Raw genomic sequence first — 4989 nt, forward strand, 5'->3', positions numbered from 1 at the left:
ACTGTTACAGGGTTTGCAGTTCAAAGATATTTTTGAGCTGCTGTGGTCACCCTCCTCCCATCAGTGTGGGGCCACATGGACACCTGGCCCCCTCCTATTTTTATCCCAGAGAGCACTGTGGTTCAAATCCATATGATACAGTTGGCAGATTTCATCCCCTGAGACCGCAGCACGAAAAGGCTCAATGACTTGCCCAAGGACATTTATTGAGTCAACAGTAGAAATGGGAACAAAACTCAGTCACCTGACGGCTGGGGCCAGCTCCCTTTGCCTTGACACATCACCGAACAGGGAAAATAGTCTTCTAAAGTATCAAGTAGCACTGGCCTTTTGATGAGTGAGCAAACTGAGGAGCAAATAATGAGAAAAGTGGGTGTTGAATTTCCTTTAACGTAACCCCTTTGGAAAATACAGTAGTGGATGCAAGAAGAATGTGACTTACATTATAAATGAAAGCAAAAATCTTTTAAAATAGCCTTGGACAGCTGAATAACAACCATGAGGCCTGGCTCTGAGTGTCAGCCCAAAGGAGAGCAGAGGAAAAAAAAAAATCAAACGTGTAATATGCGAGTTCTCAGGCAAGCAAGATGAGCGCTCATGATTCAGTTTTTATGTAGGTGATTGAGTGGCCCTTTACATCTTTTTACTTATGGGGATGGGGTGAGGTACTTTTTAAACACAGATCACTTAAGGGTGGTCCCACTTCAGACTTTGAAAAGCTGACTAAGGACATATGCCAGATGAAATCACAGTTGCCTGAATTCTTTTTGGGAGGAGAGAAAACATCCCACATCTCAAATCTGCATTTGAGACTGTGGATCTCTGTGTCAGGGAAAGGGCCCCAGGACAAAGCCTAGCCTGCGTGCTATGAATCTATGGCTCACTCACACCAAATCTCTGTGAGAACTGCGAAAGAATGGGTTTTTACATCTTATGTTATTTTTCTATTTATTTTATTTTTTTATCAAAAAATTTTTTAATGTTTATTTTTGACAGAGAGAGACAGACTGCGAGAGGGGAAGGGGCAGAGAGAGGGAGACAGAGCATCCGAAGCTGAGCTGTCAGCACAGTGCCTGATGTGGAGCTGGAACTCCAGAACCGCTAGATCATCGTAACCTGAGCCGAAGTCAGAGGCCTAACGGACCTAGACACCCAGGTGCCCCTTAAGATTTTATTTATTTGTTTTAACTTTTTTTAATGCTTATTTATTTTTGAGAGAGAACAAAAGAGACAGAGTGCTAGCAGGGGAGGGGCAGAGAAAGACTGAGACAGAATCTGAAACAGGCTCCAGGCTCTGAGCTGTCAGCACAGAACCCAAATCAGGGCATGAACTTGGGAATGGCAAGTTCATGACTTGAGCAGAAGTCGGACGCCCAACCAGCTGAACCACCCAGGCACCCCAAGATTTTATCTTTAAGTAATCTCTATATCCAATGTGGGGCTCAAACCCACAAGCCTGAGATCAAGAGTCACAAGCTCTGCCAACCAAGCCAGCCAGGGACCTCAGGGTTTTTGCATTTTAGATTGTGAATTCTGTGAAAGGAAGGAAAATTGCTTACTGAACTCCATACTAATTTTTTCTTGGTTCGAATTTCTATGAGTTTCTGAAAAGATCGTGGCTTCCCTTGGCCTCGGACAGGGACAAAATGGTTTCCCTCCATATAAGCTCTGCCCCACAGAACCCACTCTGCCCACGGTGTCAGCTTTCAGGCCCCCATACAGTGACAGTACCTGGGATTAGGTTCCTCCCGGTCTTCCTTTAACAAAGCAAGGCAAAACAAAACTAAACAAACAAGAAATTGAAAGGAGTTTCTTTAATCTCTCTGAGTTTGAAAAAGGAAAGGAGTTTGAAAAAGAAGAGGTTTTCCTTTGACAGTTCAATCCGCTTGGAGAATTGGTTTACTGAACCATGTTATGGGCTTCATTTTATTGATGCAACCAAATATAATCTATCACCATCATGACATTGAACCGTGTAACAGCCAGGCCCCTGGAGAATTTAGGATTAGAAAGCTTAGGTTATGAGTGGTCCTGGTGTGCTCACTTCACTCCATTTCTCTTTCTCTACCTAAAAGACACTCCACTGATGCCCGATGGGTTGTACTGGGAAAGAGGAGAGGAAAAAAGGTCACTGAAAGTCACTTTCCAGTCTTTCCCAGTTTTTCAAAGGTTTATGATGTGGAAACAAATGTCCCTATACCTAACTACATAAGAAGCAAATCCTATTCATATGAAAAAAAATTCCAGTTGACAAGATAAATCCTTTAGTCTTTAATAGGTCAATTTTATGGAAGAACCCAGAAGCTAGTTTACAGAGTAGAGAAGAGTAGGCTCAGTGTGGATCTCCAAGTTTTAGACTCAGAGCTCTGACTGCTGACGTCATCTTCCTGGATGCTCCCAAAGGAGACAGATCCAAAGCAGAACACACTGTCTCCTCTCTCCAGCCCTCCAGCCCTAGCCACTGACAAAGTTTTCTGTCTCAGGGAATGCCACCATCTTCTTCTCGAGCACCTGAGCTAGAAACCAAGGAATCCTCCTTGATGCCTTTCTCTCTCACTCTCTCCACTTTCAATAAGTTACTCAGTTCCTTTATTTCTGCCTCCCAGACCTCTCCCATATTTATCCACTTCCCTTCATTCCCACCACCTGCCACTCCCCTGTATCTGTCTGCCTCCCCTCCCACCTGGACCACTGACCAGCCTCTTATTTGGGTCTCTGCCTCCTGCTTGCCCTCCATGTTTCCTACCTGCAGGGAGAGCAATCCTTTTAATATGCAAGTCGGATCCCCTCACCTTCTGACTTCACATCCTTCTGTGGCTACCCATTGCCTGGGAGTAAGGGCAAACAAGGCATACAAAGGCCTTCTTTGTCTGAACAGGTTTATCTCTTCAGATTCTTGACTTGCCAGTCTTAACCCCTTCACCTCCATCCCTCAGCTATGAAAACTTGTAGTTCCCAAGCAAACTTGCCTTGCAGTCTCTTGCCTCCTGGCCTTGGTATAGACCGTTCCCACAACTGGGAACACTCCTTACTCTCACCCCCCCCTTACCGGATTCACTGTTGTCAGTCCTTCAGACCTCAGCTTAGAAGTCTTCTCACGTCACTTCCGTGTCCCCACAGCACAGTCTGTGTCCATGTCAGAGCTCTTGCCTCACCTGGGAGTGCCTACTTTATAAGCTGCATTCTCTACTAAAAGGTATGTCCCTTATATGACCTTCCAGAAAAGGCCCAAGTGACAGAAAGCTTATCTTTGGTTGGCTGGGGTTTGGGGGTTGGATTGACTGAAAAACAGACAAACTATTTGGGGTAATGAAAATGTTCCATACCTTGATTGCCAAAATGCATCTACCTATACACTTAAAATGGGTGAATTTATTGTATAGAATTTATACCTCAATAAAGCAGGGGTTTTTTATTTTACAAAAATACTTATTTATTTATTTTTGAGAGAGGGAGGCGGGGAGGGGCAGAGAGAGTGAGGGATAAAGAACCCCACTCAGGCTCTGTGCTGTCAGTACAGATGGCACAGAGCAGATGAGAAATAAAAACTCCTAGAGGGTGGCTGGTGGCAGTGCTGAGGCTTGCCGGGAGTCCAGGCTAGCTGGGCTCCGGGTACACCGTGCTTTAAAGGCACTGATGATCCCCACTTCATGCTTCGTCCTTGTTTCCAAAGACCGTGAAGCTCAGGAGAAATGGGGTGGGAGTTCTTGCCCAGACCACTATGTGAGTACCTGCACATTGATGCCAAGAGGTGGAAACAAGCGCCTGCCCTGGCCAGAGACCACTTTGACCAGAGGTACAGATTGTACTTGGGTAACAGTGACCTAGACAAAGGGTTAACCCTTGTGTAGCTGTCCGGTGTTGGCAGCCCTCTCTGCTCAGGGAGACCCAGACTTAAGTCTCTATGGAACAACAACAACAAAAAGTTAGAATTGGAAAGAATCGGCTTACTTCTCTTTCAGATGAGGAAACTGAGGGCAGAAAGGGATGGAGTCAGCTGCGCTGTGATGAGGCAGCGGGCATCAGCCACCAGCAGCCTCTTCCCTGCCCCACAGGCCCCCTGCTTGGTGAGTCTTCCCGGAGCGCTGTGGTGGGCACTGCCCTGCCTTATAACCCAGCGGTGAGTAACCCATTTGCTCACTCGGCTTTGAAGAATATTCAGGGTTTATCACTGAATGAATGAAAAGAGCAAAGAGAAAAAAGAAAGGGATTAATATCCTGAAGATCACACAGCACATTTGGATGAAAAATGGAAGACCCCCCCACCTCTCTTCTAATTTATTGCCTCCCTCGGAAGGTGCCAGCTTCTCCCACCTGTCAAAGCACACACAAGGTACATCAAGTCCACTCTCTGTGTGGCTCAACACCGCCTCTTTTCCTCTTGCACACCTGGTGGAGACTGTTGAATGAATAAACAGACAACCTCATCTGTAAGTAGGTGGCTTGGAATCCAGAATACATTTTCCAAAGGAAACAACGTCATCAGAGGGTTTGGGTTTCCTGGGCCTGCCCACGAAACTGAATTAATCTATCACACGACTGAAAGACTATGTGTTTTCAGTAGGAAAAAAGGGAGAAAAGAAGTAGAGTTACCATATTAGTCATAAAATAAACAACAACAACAAAAAAGAACCAGAAATGCCTGCTGGGGCCGACCTTACCCACACAGCCCAGCTCCGCTCGGAAGATGAAGGCGGGCCGTCTCTCTCTTAGATGAGTGATTATACCTCGAAATTAGTGACTTCCTTTGCTAACAGCCGAATCTCTGACAGCTGTTCAGATCAGCCAGGCATACATTACTTTCATCTTTAATAAACAGGCACTCTGAAGTCAGTGACTGGTCTCCATGGCAACCAGATCCAGTTTTCCACTGATGTCGGGGACAGAAAGGAAGAAGGGATAGATCACTTTTGTTGAGGGCAGAGGAAGGCAGGGTGTGGGAAACAATGTGCAGCCTTCCATTTCCTGTGGGTCCCAGCTACTCACCGG

The 4989-nt window shown here is 45.9% G+C and overlaps 1 long non-coding RNA gene across 1 annotated transcript; it reads right to left on the reverse strand.

Annotated features, from left to right (window-relative positions):
* Window positions 1-1913: 1913 nt before the first annotated feature.
* Window positions 1914-4775, reverse strand: LOC115295461. Its single transcript, XR_003910410.1, has 4 exons — window positions 4662-4775; window positions 4315-4399; window positions 3952-4171; window positions 1914-1990 (listed from the first exon to the last, which is right to left on the reverse strand). It is a non-coding gene; the product is annotated as an uncharacterized LOC115295461 (long non-coding RNA).
* Between the last annotated feature and the right edge of the window lie 214 nt (window positions 4776-4989).

This window comes from Suricata suricatta, chromosome 7 (genome assembly GCF_006229205.1).
Source record: "Suricata suricatta isolate VVHF042 chromosome 7, meerkat_22Aug2017_6uvM2_HiC, whole genome shotgun sequence".
Taxonomy (NCBI): Eukaryota; Metazoa; Chordata; class Mammalia; order Carnivora; family Herpestidae; genus Suricata; species Suricata suricatta.